Source organism: Columba livia, chromosome 1 (genome assembly GCF_036013475.1).
Source record: "Columba livia isolate bColLiv1 breed racing homer chromosome 1, bColLiv1.pat.W.v2, whole genome shotgun sequence".
Classification (NCBI taxonomy): Eukaryota; Metazoa; Chordata; class Aves; order Columbiformes; family Columbidae; genus Columba; species Columba livia.
The window spans coordinates 111,809,115-111,828,044 of NC_088602.1; positions in this window are offsets into that span (position 1 = coordinate 111,809,115).

The window sequence follows — 18,930 nt, forward strand, 5'->3', positions numbered from 1 at the left end:
TGCAGGTTCTACATCAATCACTCTTTCTTTTCAATATCCATATAAAGGTACTGTGGAAAACTATGAGACATCAACTAAAATACCAACAACATGGATCACTTTCTGTCCCAATGGATGATCAGTATCTTATTCTGTAAGACTTACCCTCAATCAGCTGGGTCCCAAGTTAGAATGCAACCTGTTCATAACCATGGGTAATGCCACGTAAAATGCGTAGGCTGCATTGGTTCTTTTCTACTCTCTTAAGTAAAATTCCTTCCCCTACCCTCTACCAGGCTTTCTTTAAGAAAATGTGAGTGTGTTGCTATTTAACAAATTTTCTTTTAACTGTCATTTTAGATTCACTCTGAGCTGTGTCTGTCTCTTCCCAAAACTTGTCTGGCTTGGCTTTTAGGCTTTCTACATTGTCCTCTCCCATTCTTTCTCCACATAGCAAAAAGACTGAATGCCTCATCAACTCAGAAGGGTTGTGAACAGCATCTGACTGAAACAAAACTAAGATTTTAAAGGACAAAGTCACAGCATCATAGAATCACTGAGGTTGGAAAGCACCTCTGGAGAGCATCTAGCCCAACCCTGCTGGTCAACACAAGGTCAACATGGCTGCTCAGGGCTGTGTCCTGTCAATGGTCTATCTCCAAGGGTGGGGACTCTACAACCTCTGTGGTCAGCGGGTGCTTGACCAACCTCATAAAAAAAAAGGTTTTTGTTATGTTTGAACAGAGTTTCCTGTATTTCGGTTTGTGCCTGAAAGGAAGGAGACATTGACTACCTCAACCTTTCTCCATTTTCTTTGTCACCACATCCCTGGCCTCGTTCAGTAGCAGGCCCACATTTTCCCTAGTTTTTCTTTTCTTGCTGATGTACTTGTAGAAGTCCTTCTTGTTGCTCTTCACATTGCTTGCCAAATTCAACTCCAGGTGGGCTTTGGCTTTCCAGACCCAATCCCTGCATGCTCACTGTCTCTATATTCCTCTTGGTGACCTGACCCTGCTTTCCCCTTCTTTACGCTTCCTTTTTATGTCTGACTTGAGTTAGTACCTCCTTGTTTATCCATGCAGGCCTCCTACTGCCTTTGCTTGATTTACTGCTCATTAGGAAAGACTAATCTTAAGCATGGAGAAGGTGATCCTAGAGATTAACCAGCTCTCCTGGACCCCTCTTCCATCCAGAGACATATGGCATGGTATTATTCCACACAGATCTCTGAAGAAGTCCAAAGCCTGCTCTGATCTGCTGAAGTCCAGGGTTATAATGCTGGTTTTTTTGCCTTGTTCCCTCCTGTCAAGCTCCTGAACTCTACCATCATGGTCACTGCAGCTGAGGTTGCTCCCAGCCCTCATATCCCCAACTGGTTCTTCCTTGTTTTTAAGTAAGCGTTGGCCATCATTGGCTTCTCAATCGTCAATGCACACCATCAATGTCATGTGGTTCACGTCCCACAGGAGGACAAGGGTGAGTGAACATGAAGCTTTCAAGTTGTCTGAAGAAGACCTCAACCACTTCTTGTCAGCCACACAGTCTGCAGCAGACATCAAAACATCACATCGGTTTGCTCCCTAATCCTGACCCATAGGCTCTCAGCTCACTTAGCACCCATCCCACAGCAGAGCTCCATGCATCTCTGCTGCCCTCACCTTCCTTTCCAAAGAGCCTATATCTATCCATCACAACCCTTCAGTTGTGTGAACAATCCCACCACATCTCTGCAATCTGGATGAGGTCATAGCCCTGCAATTGCATCCACACCTCTGATCCCTCCTGTTTGTTCCCCGTGCCATGGGCATTAGTGCACAGGCACTCTAGGGAGGCACCCAGCTGTGCCTATTTCCCAGAAAGGACATGAAAGCTTTCCCCATAATTCTGTGGGGAGCATAACGAGGACGGGAAGAGAGGAACATTATAACATGTCATATCACAGCTCTTTTTTTGCTGCCAGGGGACTTGACTTGCAATGCTAAGTAAATAATGTTGTGACCTAGGACTTTGCCTGTATGCTTCACAAATTCTGCACACAAGCTGATAAAAATGCTCTTTTATCCCTGAGTAGCAGAAAGCCTAAATAGCTACTCATGGATAACAAACATGGTCATGGCGGTCTGAGACTTCATGATCTTTAGGCTGGTTCATCATAAATCAGGTTTCCCAGGGATGAAGCACTAACTTGAAAAAGAGATCACCACTAATTAAAAATGCAGAAGTCATTCTTGGGGGAACAACTAGAGTCATCTGTTGTGCTGTTGAGTCCTGGCTGATTCCCTTTATAATACCAGCTTAATTCCAAAATAGTTTTCCCCATGTTGTACTCTGTATACAGATCACTGACATGAGCCACAGCATATTTCATTAAAGGAGCAAGGCTTCCCACAGTGTTCACATGCTGTACTAAAATGTTTCAGTTGCCAAATGCAAGAGTCAAACTTTCAAACACTACATCCTAAGATCACTGTATTCCTTTCCAAGGGAAAATGAGAAAAAAAGATGGATTTTGCTCCTTGCTGACCTGAAAGAATATTCCTTAGTCAAACAGTCCTAAAGTTACACCCACTAGTATTAACTAGGTTCTATGAGCTCTAATTCTGCAAACATGTCAACAATGAAGAAAATAATATGTTCCAACAACACTATAGGAAGGCATGGGAAGCGTAGTGCATAAGCAGGATCCTGGTGTCACAGTAATTCTATTTTTGGTGGAATTTAAGTTAGCAGCACCTGCTGTAGGCCCAGGGTGAGAGGCAGAGGGATGAAGCCATCAAGAAAACCCAATGCAGTAAATGCCTATGGCAAATGAAAATCACTCAGTTCATGGCACATACTTCTCTGCTGTACAAGTTTATTTTACTTTGCAAAAGCAGAAATAAGCTTGTGTTTAGAACAGGCCTATGGAATTAATTCAGGATTTTAATTCCTAAATCTACTATTACTTTCTTGTTCAACGTAACTATATTAATGCTTCCACAGGATGCTATTTTTAGGTGAATTGATATTTATCAGTAATTTTACTATCTTTACTTATATCATGTGAAACATTGCTTTTGAATGCTTGTAGTTCCAAACTTTGGGAAAGCTGCCAGTTAAAAGTTTGTTTTAGAAAGGGTGATACTTCTTGTATATAGAAGTAGATTTAGGAGTGAAATATAGTAACTTTTCCTTTTCTTCTTTTCTCCCTCCTCAGCAAGACAAGAAGCTTGAGCAGTACTTAGCAACACTGTATCGCCATAATAAACATATGTATTTCTTAAGTGTATAAACAGGGTATCATTGGGTGATGCACAATCAAAGCTACTACTAAATCATTGTTCCAATGTCTGAGCAATTATCTTTCCAAAACGACATAGAAATGGAAACAAAATTCTGTACTCACTGGGAACTCATTCCTCAGTGATTGCTTTCATTTCCATTTAAAAATGTGATAATGATCCAGCAGTCCTCATTTCACTAAGAGATGATTTCAGACTATCTGAAAACAGACTTTTTTAAGACTAGAGCTTCTTAATCTTATTCAGATATGCTGAATAAATCTCACCTCCCACAGCCTGAGCCTGCAAACCTGACATGTCAAGTTTAAACCAGTTTATCAAGGTTATGCATTTATTCAGTTAATGAGGTGAGAGCAAATATCTTCTACAGGTGCCTGTCTTGAGCACCCATCTTAGCAGGGGATACATTACCCTCTGGAAGGTCCTATCCCTGTCGACTATACAGAGAATGTAAATTATTAGTTTACAGACACTTAAAATATTGGAGACTTAGGTTATAGAGGCAAGAAGTTAAGAGAGGTGAATTTGATTTGTAAATGACATTCATGTCAAAGTCTCATTCTCTTTTAAGAAGACAATACTGCAGCATCCGTCCTGTTTTACTACAGTGTAGCTTGAAGTCAGAACTGCCTGTGATAGCAGAAAGAAGAATACATCAGTGTGTTGTGCAGAGAGTAAAAATACAGAGAAACAACATGGGGAAAAACCTCCTCATATAAGATGTCAGTTAGTCAGAAAAGAAAGGAGAGGTAGGCTTCCATGGAAAAATGTAGTAAAAACCATTCTTTGAAAGAAGGTGAACATACCTTGAGTGATGGTTGGCTGGAGAACCAGTGTCTAGACTGAGAGAAAATTGTAAATACAGATGTGTTAAGGAGACTAGTAGGTAGTTCTGTAGGCTTTTGATTATATTTTTTCTTTTCTGAATGTATTTGTTCAAACTGGGAAGCAAAATACCAAACCCTTAATAAACCCAGCTGAGGTATGTTCACTAACAGTAAAATGCAAACAAATGACTAGACATTTTCATTTCCCTTGAACATGTAGTAAAATAAAAATAAAAATAATAAATAAATAAATAAATAAATAAATAAAAAGCTGACATTGCAGTAGGTTTAGGATTAAAGTAATCTGTTTTATTTTTGGAAACAATGTGGCCCCTCTTCTTATTGTGGCCACCTTAGAAAGAGAAGCGAGCTGTCGTGCAAACAGGCTACAGGGAGTCGCTGCTGTTCCGGGGGGAGGGTTGTTGCAACCCAGTGTCGAGCTCGGCTGAGTAGAGATAAAGAGAAGACAGGCTCGAAAGGGGAGCATTATGTAGTTAATCTCATGCTGGCTTTAAAACTAACATCTCTGACAGAATGGGTCACAACAAAGGAGTGATAGAGAGAAGAGGGTGAGGAGCGTGAAATGAGTGGGGTATCACCATTCGATGAGCAATTTGAACTGACACATGCAGTTGTTTGGGGTGGAGAGGATCTGACTTTCTGCTTACTGTATGTATGGCAAGGGTATGTTTTCAGCAAGGAGCAGCATACAGCTCCTGGTGTGAACGATGGGAAATATCTCCCACGTTCCCTGCTTGTCTCCCTGGTAGCACATATATTTGCATCACTGTACATTCTGTAAGTGCCATTTTTACTACTCTTATTCCCAGTGTTTAATCTCTAGTAGGATAATTGTGTTTTTCATCATGGCATCATTATAATCAATGACAGATGAATCTCAAGAAGCTGAAGTTTCATTTTAGTTTGGCTAAGCATCCTAATATTTACATGATTCTTTGAATCATATATGAGCTGGAAGCCTCTGAACTTGAGCTGAAAATGTGACAAGTACAGTGTTTTTCATTAGTTTTCAGACAGTTTTGCTTTGAGTTATACCTGGAAATACAGAGAAAGCAATGCCCCTGTAGTATGCTGGCATTTCCAGTGGGGGAAAAAGAAAGGCTCATTTTATAGATCTCAGTTTAACTTAAAGCTCAGTCTAGTCTGAATAATAACAAAGTCCATCTTACTATATGTAGATTTATAAAATTAGCAGGCATGTAGTGTACTTTTCTAACTGTAAAAAGAAAAAAAAAGAGATTTTTTATCATAATAGAGAGAAAAAATATTGTATGTTGTCTAAAAGTAGCTTGATAGGTGAAAATCGTCTTGTCTAATTATAGTTAGATATCTAAGTCTAATCTCCCTTTATAGTTAATAGAATCATCTTCAGAAGACCATTTGCTGACCTGTCTTATATACCTTTCTTATGATAGGGTGAATGGCTCTCTGGAGATCTCTGCCTATGTCTATTGAAAAAACTGAGGATAACAACATTTTCAAAACACTGAAGCTGTGAAATAGAGTTACAAAAAATTCTCAGTCAGACTGTGTGGAAGAGGAGTGATTCCTGGTGTTTGCAGGGAGCAAGTGCAGGAACTCTGGAAAGCAGTGCTCTACTTAAGTTAGTTTTTGTGTTGTTTATTTCTTGTATGAGTTTGTTATTGGTAAGACTGAAGAGAATGCCAGTAGCACTTTGTTCCATATGAGCTTCAAATAACTTAAATATATATATGTATTCCAATACAAACCTTCATTGCTTTTTTATTTTATCACATTACTCCTGAACCTTCTAGCAACAGTCTGTGAGTTCAGTGATGATATCCAGATGATGTGCAGATAGATCATGGTGATAGATTCTTTTATTTGTATATACCTTTGACCATTTCAGAATCACTGTGCTGACTACTTGACCTCCATTATATTTTTTGTAATATCTTAAAGAGATGTATATCTTTGAAGAATTGCTCTGTTGTTTTTATTTTTTTCCCCAGGAGTGCAGCCAGTCCATGAAGCTTTCCTCTGTTCTCCCAAATATATACTCACTTGGAGTTCAGAGTGGGCAATATATATTCCTAAAGCAGGGACAGCTGTTTTCTGTTATCCAATATCCAGGAGGACCAGAAAATTTGAGCTATATTGTGCTGGGAACTGCCAAATCCCAATTTTTCAGTTGGATACATGGTGTTAGTTGAAGTGCAGTTGATGAGATGGTAACTGCTTTAGGTTATTTAGAGACCTCAGAGCACTTACCTCTCACAGCTCTTACTTTCCATGCTGTAACTATAGAGCTGGACATATGCTATTCCATTACCCAGTTTGGCAATCAAGAAATAAAAAGCACTTCGTTTTCTGTGACTGTGGATACTGAGTAGTTATTTACATCTATGTAAATTATGCGTGCTGTTCTACCATTTTATTTGTAATGTTCTAAGTCCAGTCTGCAGGGGGTAGGAACTTCAGCATGCTCAAATGATAATTAACCTGACATATTCTACAAAAATCTCTGAAACAAACTAAGGGTCATAACTGTAAGAGGTAGTCAGTACTGAAGTGATTGAGTGGAACGGTAAAAAGGTTTTATATGCAAAAATTTGAGATAATCCACAAAATGCCTATGTGACTGCTTCTCAAGTAATGAGACTATCTATTTTCCTTGTTAAACTCTAACCGCATGATCTCATTGCTGGGATTCTGTATCAAGCCTGAAAGTTGAAGAGTACATTTTCACAATGGGCACACAGAGGATGAAAGCTGTGTGTGGGGTAGAGCTCCTATCCACCAGCACTGTCCACAAAACCAGACCAACACCTCACTTGAGGCTACAGAGGGAACATCAGCTGTCAGATGAGGGAGTAAACACAAGCGACGTCTGTCCAGAACAAAGGAGTTATCACTTTATGCCTTCCAATGGCTTGGAGGGACTTTTAATGACCACATATAGCCAGGACTTAAGTTTTACATTGTGTCCAAAAGCTGATATTATATTCCTAGCTTAGTTCTGGGGCTTTACACACCGTCATGGCCTTGGCTCAGAGAGGAAGAGTGGCACATCTGTAACCACTGCTGAACTCTGCGGCACCTGAGAGCTGCTGGACATTTGCCATCTCCCTGCCAAGAAGACCTGGCTCAGCTGGTTTTGTGAGCTCTGACGAGTTCCCAACCTGATGCAGTGTTGCTGCAAATATTGGTCAACTAACACCCTTATCAGAAGCATAAGGAGACTTTTTTTCTTGATTGGTCTTTATTGAGCAAGCTACTCAGCTGATGAGACTGGCAAAAATGTGAAAGGGCGTGCATGGATGTCTGACCATATTAATTTTACTTTGAAGAGCAGACAGAATGCTTGGACAAGCCATTCTTTGTTGTGTTAAGTATGTGAAAATGTCTCTGTGCTGACCTCCTGTATTTTTTATAAGGTTGGTTGCTCTTCTGTTACAATTCATGTTACATATTTTCCTTCCTTTTTCTTATAAAGATGTGAACTTCACATAATGAGAAATTACCTTGGTTTTAGCCATTTTAACCTGATCTGCCCAGTGATATGATTAGGCCATGCCACATAATAAGTAAATAAACTTCTGCAAATTACTCAGTTAAAAAAAAAAAAAAACAACATCATTAGAGGCCTCCTTGGTTAAAAATACAATAATCCAAAGGTATTTAAGTCTGTGTTGCTACATAGAGATATCGAAGTGAAAACGTGTTCTTTGCTGGAGAAATAAAATCTTTCAAATGATAGTTCTAATTGATTCTGTCTTTACCACATGTCCAAGCATATAGAAAGTTTCTGTTTCAAGGCCTGCCAACAAACTTCTTTTGTGAGGTGTATTGGTGAATTTGGGCAGACACCCAGGAGGTGGCAGCAGAAAGGACATAGAACTTCTGGGTAAGAAGCGTTCAAAGAATATCATCAAGATGAAAAAGGTAAACAGAGAGTCCTCTTGCCATAGAACTTATAAATCACAGTATCTCCAGCCATAAATATTTTTAACAACCTGCATCTCATCTCTCTTCAAACACCTATCAGTATCAAAGACTTCCTTAATAGAAAAAGAAAAACTGAGGTTTTGAGATATACACTTCTTCACAAATTCAGTCTTTAAAAGACATCTGAGGAGTGATGCTAGCTTTAGGTCAAGGCAAAACAGAGAGTTACCAAAGACAGCAAAGGACATGTGTACTAGTAGGTACTGTGAGGGGACAAAAAAAGAAACAACTTCGATATCCCAAATCGGCCCCCCCACATTTCCCATTGTTAGTGGCAGCAGAAGCTGCAACACTATTTCACGAGGGGTCTTCTTCATGTTCACTGTCACCTTTCTCTGCCGACATGTTTGATGGTTTTGGCTCTCTTGGAACACCCAATTGTGTGGATGACTGAAAGCCTTGAACCAGCCCTGGTGAGAGTGGCACACAAGTAGCCACCTTGGGCTACATAAGTAAATTGGGTGCTCCCATAGATGAGCAGTAACTTCACTGCCCTGTTAGAAGAACAAGGATGAAAAAGAGCTTAATAAACTAGGAAGGCAGTGAGGGGGGACATTTGTCTAAATTTCTGACAAGTGGTCATTAAAATATAGAAAGAGCAAAAGATCAGCTGAGATTTTGAAAAGGACTAATGGTTTAAGGATCCTTTGCCAAACTCTTTAAGTTAAATTCCTTATTTAAATATAGCTTAACTGGATTCCTTAAAATACAGAAAACTAAGCCCTATGATCTGTTACTTTTGAAATATTTGACTGCTACCAGTGAGTGTGGTGAGGGTAATTAACTGCACCCATACATTTTTCTTTTTACACAAAACAGTATTATTTACCATGAACAGATGTTCTAAGGCAGCAGTTTTTAGGAGAGAAAAAGGAAAAAAGGGGTGAAAAAGAGAAGACAATGCTTTTATTATGCTATTAAGTGATGTGCCCTTAGTTATTACTGGATATTAGCCACAAAAACACAGGAATGGTGACTTTTTAAACCAGTTTTTAAGAGATCCTCAAAACTTCCCTTGGGGAAATGGCAAGCTATTAATAAAAAGGCGTAATAAAAACCCTATACTTCTGAGTTTCCATGTTGTTTCTTATGTTGATTTGATTTATAGTGAAATGGTTATAGAACATTAGTTGTACGTGTATAGCATGTAGGCTTTTTTTTGGCTTAACAGGAAAAAAAGAGTTACTAAGATAACTGCTTACATCAGTCTGTGAGCATATCCACCAAATACAAATACTTACTGTTTGAAAAGAGAAGTTCTTCCATTGCACATCCTGCTAGCACAAAATGGGGCGGGGGGGGGGGGGGTGGGGAGGGGGATGTGCAGGGCGAGGAGTTAAAATATCTTCTAAATTGCTGTTCAAATTGTTATTTTAATTAGCTGCTGTCATTGATTTCTGGTCAGAAACCTAAGCTAGAAGTGATAGTTTGGGAAAAAAAAACTGAAAACTCCCTCCAGCATTTTTGTGTAGGTTAGTAGGAACTGAAATTCTCGATGACATGCTTCTGGTTTGACATAACATTTACTTGCTTCTCTAAATAACTTTTTAATTCCAGTTATGTCTCGATCAATTGGGCTAGGACAGTAAAAATATATTAAATGAGCTCCAAATAGACATAACATAGAAAAGTAATAAGACATAACACAGAACACAGAAAAGTAATATATTTTTATATATTTTAATATATAAATATAATAAATAAATTATATAAAATATAATATAAATATAATATATATTATATATTTTAATATATTTTTATACTTTCTAATAAAATAGCTTGAGTGTCTAGGGGGGAAGAGGTTTTCTCTTCTGTCAAATGCAGGACATTGAACCAGCAGTTCTGGGGTCTTCTTTCATCTTTGTCACTGACTTGACTGAAAGAGCTGGTGTTGGTTGTGTATGTGGTTACAATGACAATCTGCATTTGTCAAACTCTGTATAGACAAGACCCTTTATAATTCAAGCTACTAACCAACCCGAATCAGCTGTCTGAAGTTGTCCAGAACAATAAGTACTGCCAGCATCAGTGGTGCCTGCAGTTGGGCACTGCAGTTGGTGCCTGCAGTTGGGCTTAGGAAGGCTTTGGTAGAAGACATATGTCAACCATGTTGCAGCTGCCCAGAAAAAAGTTCTTCACAACCTGCACTGAGTGAGTTTCAATCTGTCCTCCTCTTCTTCCTGTGGAAACTGCTGCTGGACTTTGCAATTCTCAGGATTTTTGGATCAAGTCTGTTTGGGTGCTTCATGAGCAAACACGTTGTTTTACCTTTTATTCCTAAGTGAAGAAATTCAGATCCATCTAATGCACAAGAATGCAGAGAGAGGAGGGGAAAAAAATAAAGAGAAAAATCCTACCTTAGCTATGCAGGATGAGTTATCTCATTCTGCAGGCAAGAAATCTAGCAGAATGACTTGCCTGAGGATCAGCAGCGTGTTTGTGGCAGCATACTATCTCCTGAATGTCTGGGTTGCAAGATTATCCTTCACCAATGCCAGTTGTGATTTTAATATAGAGAGGTATCTTATTTTTTAAGATATATGTATGATTCATATTAATATGAAAAGGAATCATCTTCAACATAGAAAAATACTTTTCTTCCAAATGGTTGAAAGAATGTTTACAGTGACTAAACTGTATTTGGAAAGCCTGTTTTCCTGCCATTGGCTCCTTTGTATAAATTAAAATAATTCTGTGTGGTGCAATGCTTTTTGTATCTTACCTCTGTTATAGCAGGACAATAAAAATAAATCCTAGTAACTGTTTCCAGTAGCAAACTAAAATTCTGCTGAGATTTATCCAGTAAGGTAGGGATCAAATCCTTGGAGAGGCTGAGCAGCTGGGACTCCTGTGGCTCCACTGCTTAACACCATATTACTTTGGAGGCCTGAATTTTACATAGTAAATGATCTAATCACCTACCAGGATTTAGAACTATCACAAGTTCATAACAGCACTGCAGCCATAGCTGCAAAATATTACACAATAAAACAAAATAAATTGAGATAATCTCTCATGAGTGCCAATAATTTAGATTTATGGGGTAATCTATGGGTATTGCAACTCCTAACAGATTGCCAAAATACTGTTTGGAGACTTCTATTTCAAATCTAGTACATTGTATTATCATTTCGAAGGCTAGGAAATTAAGGAATAAATTAAAGAGCTAAAGTGTGGAAAAAAAACATTTACAGATTTGATTCAAATATACAAAAGTGTGAAGCAAAACTCCCTCTTTTGAAAGGATGTCAGTAATGTTTAATTAGCTGAGTTGCAAACTGGATCTGCCTCCCTGGCGTTCCCTTACCCAGACGCAGCAGGTATTTGCTCTCCCGAGGTCTTTTCCAACCAAAATGATTCTATGATTCAATTATTCTATTTAGCAGCAGTTTACAGGTGGTATTTTTCACCAGCTGGTCTCAAGGTCATGAAGTTATCATTGTAATTATCACCACTGTAATTGAGGAGTGGATCAGCATCTTCCTAAGGGTTACCAAGCAGATCAAGGCATGGATCTGTGTGGTGAATGAGATGCTAGGTCGTGTTCCCCAAATTTCTAGGAGTGAGAGGAGGCCAGGAATTTTGAATATCAGTTCATTTTGCTCACTGGATGTCCAGTGCCAGCAATAAGAGCCCACTTTCACGGGCAAGCCCACCAACTAAATGTTCTCTATAATCCTGCCCCAGTAAATCCTTGTTCTTGGTTGTCCATCTTCTCCCACTCTACAAATGCTGTGGTTCCCTCCTCTAAACTGAATTGTTTCTGAGGAAGCCTGGCTGAGGCACTCTGTTCTTCAGAAAGCAGGTATAACTTCAGCATTGTGACACGAATATAAACAGGCGTATTGTAATATTTATTTATGCCATATATTATAATTCTGTTTTTCTAAATGTATTGATGTACAACCTGCAGTACTGGTTTATTAAACATAATTATATTGACCAAGTACAAGTATTTATTTATGTCTTAAACAATAAAACAGAAGTGCATGCTCCATTCCACGTTAACACAACTTTGATAGCAGTTTATTTGCTGGTGTCATCTATATAACAGGTAGTGAGAAAGACCACAATCTAAGTGTGAGTGGTTCAGCAGTGTCTCAGGCAGCTGGATAAGTGTGAGGTCAAAAAAAGGCTATTTCATTTTTAGAAAACTTAAAAGGTAAAAAAAAAAAAAAAAGCCAGTGTTAGTGTTAAAAAATACAAAACTCTTCAAAGAATTACCATTCAAATAAATCTGGTTTTATATACATGAATATATATCTTGCTCCCTCGCTCCTGCTTTATAGGTACACAGTCGTTGCTATACCTGGATAACAAGTTGTCTCTAATTATAAAATATATACAAAATTTTGATATGATGGTCAAAGAATCTTGACTTATCAAAAAGCTGGAAAAATGTACTAGCACAGAAGCTAGTACAACAGACAGTCAAATCTCTAATGCCAACAACAGAAAATAAGATTAAAATATAATAAACTTGAATAAATGTGAATTATAAAATCTTGAACTAACTACAGTTTTTTAGTAATTTTTTTCCTATGAGGGACTGAGATTAATAATAAAACTCATGCAAATGAGTTAATCATTATTTTCATCATGCTGATGACCAGACTTAGTGGTGCTTTGGAGAGGGCACAGTCTTGTTGTAGATAACCAAGCACAATGCTCATAGAGTGCTACAGCAAATACAATATACCAGTGTTGTTTTCAGTGTAGAAATTTACTGTAGTATCTCAGGTGTTCAGGTTTTTCAGCATTAGATGATTTTTCACTGATTTTCTGAAGCGTAGTGATTTCAACAAAAACTTCACAAAGAATAATTCAAACGGCATCAAGAAGTAGGTTTCATATCACTTTAGAAATATTGTCCAAACCTACCTGAATGCTATAATACATAAAGTCTTTTGCTTAAAGATACAGTTCATAAACAACTCTAACCTTTTCTGTGATGCTTGAGTCAAATACAGGGATCCCACCCTGGGCAGGATAGAGTAGCTCTGTGTTTCATCAAAAGAAGACCAGAATACATCAACAAACATCCACCTTACCACATCTTTCCAGCTAAAGGCACTACGTTAATAGGAATACCAAAGACTGGTGTCCATTAAAATCATTGGAATTGTGCTACTTTTCATTTACAAAGGGTCCAGTCCAGTGCCCTTGGACTGGCCTGTTTTTTTCTTGTGGATTACAGTGTCTGTTATGCTGCATACAAAATAGTATTACAGGTTTAACCAGAAGACAAAACAAAACGTGACCATGGAAATCAATTTGGTCACTGAGTTGAACTTGCCCCATGTCTGCCGTGCTTGGCTGGGTAGCTAATGTGTTTCCAAGCCTCAGTCATGGGGAGCAAAGCTGTCACTCCAGGGCTCTGGCAGGACAGAGCAGTAGCACCCATGCTTGACTTGAGCTCTGTGCTTCACTGCTGAAGGCCACCATGTTAAGTATGGCCTTTGGCACTCTACTGCCTAGATATGATTTTAAGAAAATGGTCAGATGATAACACACACTTAATAAATTTAAGATTCCTTTTTATACTCATATCTGCCTAAAAGAAATCAGAATGTTTCTCCCTGACCAGATGTGTGTAAGTATCTACTCTCATAAATGCAGCTATTCAAAAAATGGCTTAGAAAGAAAGGTTCTTTTATGAAAGTCACCATGTGATATTCTCTAGTAAATTGATTTTTGTTCATGCCAACATTTAAATGCATAATGGCTTAAAAATAAATTAAAAAAAATCTGAAAAAAACTAGAATTTTGTTAATAACTTCTTCCAAAATAAAGTCTACAGTATTCATCAACCAGTGTATTTTTGTTACAGAAAGTAAATTTTGGACACTTTTAAATCCCCTAGATTAAAATACTCATGTTGTAGCAGACCTTAAGCAAATAATCACTGACAAATTCAGGACTTTTTCTGAGCTGAGCACCAAAGATTAGGTGCTGTGGACAATACAAATTGATAGCAGCTCCAGGAAAGGTAAGAAAGGGAGAGAGAAACCGTTAGAAAACCAAGTAAATACAACGGAGCTTTCAGAATGAAATCTTGCTTTCCCTTTGGTTACAATAACTGTCAGGAACAGTCTGGAAAAAAAAAAGATCTCTTCATTGTAGTATGGCAGATTGCATTAATACCAAAGCACAGAGTTTTAGATCCAACAGGAAAGGTTAAAAAAATATATATGATTAAATAGAATCATCAAAGGAGGGAAGACATAAAGGTCAGATTTTTCCAGTTACTGACTGATTGGCTGGGTCAATGACAGTGATCATTAACTGCCAAGAAGTGCCCTTCCTCTCAGCCTCTGTTACATAAAAATGAAATACAAAGCAACGTAGATCAGAAGCTATTAGATGACCACATGTGAAAGCTGGTCTCCAAAATGCTGTGGCATTTACCGTGCTAAATATGATACTAATGTTCTTGCTCTTGCATTCTGTCTAGTTTACCTTCTGTTTTCCCCATGCAGTCACATGTATATACTGGCCACAGAAAATCTAAGAACATGGCATGAAATGGCTGGTGGCTGTCACTGTGCAAGATGAGAAAAAAATCTGAGACTGATCAAGTGATTAATCATGTGTTAATAGATGACTGAGGAATGTGACAATTTTGAAAGCAGGGGTAAATGGTATAATTGGATATGGGAACTTTTGTACTGAACAGAAGAACTGCTGGGAAGCAGAAAAACAAGAAATTATAAAAACAAAAAAGGATTAAGGAGATTTTTTTTCCTGCTGGGCACAAACACCTGGATGGCAGACAGCCTAGAATTGGATTACCTTTGAATTTTCTAAATTGTTTTCACGAGGGGAACTCTTTTGACCTGTATGAATCAAAGAAAAAGCTTCTTAGAGACAAGGAAAATTAATTTATAAGAAACCTTCCCTCCTATAAAGATGCTCAGAGAGGTACTGAATGCTCAGTACTGCTTAATTTTTTCAAAGCCTCTTCCTGACTAGGTCAATGAGTTGCAGAGCCAAAATTCATGACCTTCAACAAGGAAGACTGCAAATCTTGGAAAGGATGCATTCCTTCCTCATGTTTTAAGGCATCCTTTCAAAGCAAGCTTAACTGTTTAGAAATAAGTAAATAGAAACTTTCAAAATAAAAAATTACATGAGACATTTTTCTGCCTGCTGCTGCTGCTGCTTTTACACAGAAAATGATACGATTTTCCTAGTGCCATTTGTATTTTTTCAATTAAATGGTATCTTTGACTGTTGAAATTTATTTTCTATCTTGGTAAAATATTTGGTTATAAACAGCAGTTAAACTGATATGTAGTCACAACAAACTGCAGCATTTTTTTTATCTTGTAGGAGGCTGAAGGATTGACAGCTGGAGAGATGTTTTCCTGTGTCAGTATAAGCAGGGATGTTGAGCACTTTCTCTGAAGAGGGCTGATGCTACCTGTTTGTGTCCCACAATTTTACCTCCCCTATGCTACTGGGTGTAGCTGGCCAAGTGTGGAAGTAGACGAGCACCCATATGTCTTTCCCATTTATACAAAGCTCACTAGCATCCATGAAGCTGTGCTGTTCCAGCTTCAATATATCAATGTTAACAAAATATTAATGCTGGATTTTTGCCACAAAAGAAAACTAAACCTCATTTGAAATACAAACATGTAGTGCAGTGCAGCCTGTTGCCCCCACTCCAGTTCCCAGGGACTGATGGCAGGAATTTAATAAGACCCCAGGCAAGCTGGGCAACTCTGACCTCTTTGCTAAAAAGTGTCCGTGGAAACACAGGTATGTGGAAGTGGTTGTCCCTCCTGCAAAAGGCTCTTGCTGTAGCACTATAAAAGAACTGTCAAAGCTTTTATTCTGGCAATTCCTACCTTGGGAAGCTGAGCTCGTGAGGCGCAGCTGTTGTACAAGCCCCCTCCAGCAGTGCTGAGAGATGTGATGGATAGTGGGGTAAGAACAGACAAACCCACACAGACTCAGGTGCTTCTCCTTGAGCAGCCACATCTGGAGCAGCAGCCCCAAAACAGGGTCTCACAGCCTCCTTAACCCCATCCTCCTCGAGCTGCAAGCACAGGGGTACATCAGCAGATACAGCTCCAGGAGGTGGTTGCAGTAGAGAGGCTCTGGACCAGCCATGCAGGACTTTCACCTCCCCTTGGAAGGAAGGACTGGACAGCAAGGCCTTAAATTCCCTTCCTGACACTGCTGTGGACCGTCACAGTGGAGTGAAATTGTCAGTAGAGCTGCAGTAGTACCAAGCAGAAGTGTTCAGAAAAAAGAAGATTGCTGAATAGCCTGTGCTGCCCTAGCCTGGCTGCAAATGAAGCCTGAAACCACACAGGAATAACCCGCCTTCACATGACACAGCTCTAGCCCTGAAGCCCCGAGATAAACAGGATGTTATTTAAATGGAGGAGTTATATATAACATGCATTGATTTTGGAGGGAAGTTATTTATTCAGCGTTTCAGCATACAAGGCGTGTTGGTTCTGCAGGGAGAAGCTGGTGCTGCACTTCCAAAATGCTCCCTAGACTTTACCTGGAGGATCATCACAAGAATAATTAGCTCCTGTGCCTGTTCATCTGGAAAGGCAAGGGGTCCATACGGACACTACAGGTGTAGAGGGCAACTGCTGTGCTAGAGAAACCATAAGCAGACTGCCTGATGAGAAAGACATGACGAGCCTTTGTGCTGATAAATGCAAAGTTTCTTCCAATTATAAGGGGTTTATATGTTGTTTTGTTTTCCAGATAAAACATATACTGGATTTGTTTAAATATTTAAATTTATTCTCCATACTTGCTCTCTGTGAACAGCAATTAAATCTCCTGGTGGGAATAAAAGTGATAAATAGGCATTGTGTTTTGCATGGCATTTATAGAAAAATAATTTCAAAGTTTCTATTCACAGAAGAACCCCTTTTAGTAGTCACTCATATCCCCTCAGAAAGAAGAAACCACACCTCATGACCCATGTCATTTGATTCTTATAAAGTGTTTGCGGTGCACAGGCAGCAAGTGAACAGCAGATAAAAAATTACTGCTGAGATTCTACTACAGAGTGTATTAAATATTATGATCCATGTTCATGAACGGAAGGAAAAAATTAATCAAATACATTTGTTATGAAATGGTTTAGAGCAATTCTTTGGTTTTGGTGAAAAGTACATTCTAATGCCTTTGAAGATATATGTATATATGCATCAGTTAACATGTACCCCCTATGGTACGATTCATACCATGCAATCTGAGTGTTCTTCATGCAAGTAATTCACAATTTCAGCCTGAAATTAACAAGAGTATACTTGAAATGCAGCATACCAATATCATAAAACATTGCAGAAGATTTACTGCAAGGGGAAAAAAGGACTGTAACATGAACCAGTAATTTCTTAACTTAATCCAGGAATAAAGATAAAAGGAGAAGAGAAAAATACGATTAACAATCTTCCCCAGGGTTTTTGAGTGAAGAAAGGGCTGAACTGTGAATCAGAATTGAATAGACAGAAACATTAACTCCTTTCAGAAGGATGTTTGCCTTACAGAGATCAGATATTGTAATAGCACAGAGTTGGCTCCTTGCCTATGCTTTGCAGCATGCAAATGAATATTTTCCTTTTTCAGCAGCCCTGCAGTAAAACCACCACAAAATCACAGGAATATACACGAGAACCCTTTAAAATGACTCTGATTCTGCTGCCAAGCACTAGAAATGTCCGATGCTCGATTTGCAGAGCTGCAGAGAGGAGCCCTCCATTCTAGATTCCCTGTTAGTGGAAGCACCAACAATCAATACCTCCGAAAACCAGGCTCAAAGAAGCACATTATCAAGTGTGACTCATGATGCAGGTAGATGCCAGACAACTCTTTAAAAGGAAAAACCTACATGCTGTTACCTTCAAGGGGAACAAGAATATATTTACACAGTGGAATGCAGAGGAGAGTTACCTTCACTTGCTCTGAGTGAGCTCTAGTTTGTTGTGCTGAAGGCCGGGACATCTCAGCCCACACTAAGCTCTGCTCTGCTACATCCAGACCCTTGCAAGGCTGAGCTAGATTGTTATGGGCAAGTTTTAATACTGAGATTTTATTGCAATCTGAAACCAAACCGTCTGAGGATATTCTTCTGCAGCTGTGTCAACTCAGAGTGCTTAAACACTCAGGGCCACTGAAAAGCTGTATTTCAGTTGGGTCTCCTAATTCGAAAGACAAACAAATAGCTGATCACTCTCAGTATGGAAGAAAAAATGCCTTTTCTGTTTACCAACGTTGTCAAAACTGAAGTCGCCACTATATTCTCTGTCACTGTCAAGTATTAGATATTAAGGTGGAAGGAAAGACATCACAGAGGAAGGAGCCAAAATGTGTGTTTGCTAATTTAAGCATGTATCTGATTCACTAATACAATCTTTCACGCTTGTACTGTAATTACCTCCAGCTCTCTTGATTTCATCAACATCATAAACCAGTATTTGGCTTACATTTAAATGACACATCTAGGACTTCTGAGAGGCACATAAACTTATTTTCCTTAAGCTGCTTCTGGCATATTTCCTCTCCACTGTCCTGTCAACATCATCACAGTCATTCAGAGTGGACGAGACTTCAAGATGTCTCTCATCTAGCCTCCTGTTCAAAGCAGGGCCAACACTGAACACCTTGACAGGTGGCCTTCTCCAAAGGCTATTAGTTCTTGGCCTTTTTGAAGAGAAGTAGCACTTGTCTTGTCATAATGATTTATTTGGCTTTGATTTGTAGGCCACCAGCTCGAACACTACCATTGTGTTCCTATTCAACAAAAGCTCAATGGCCTGTGTCTGAGGTCACCCCGTCCTTCCCCAAAGACAGTCCAATGGTCTAATATGAGACGA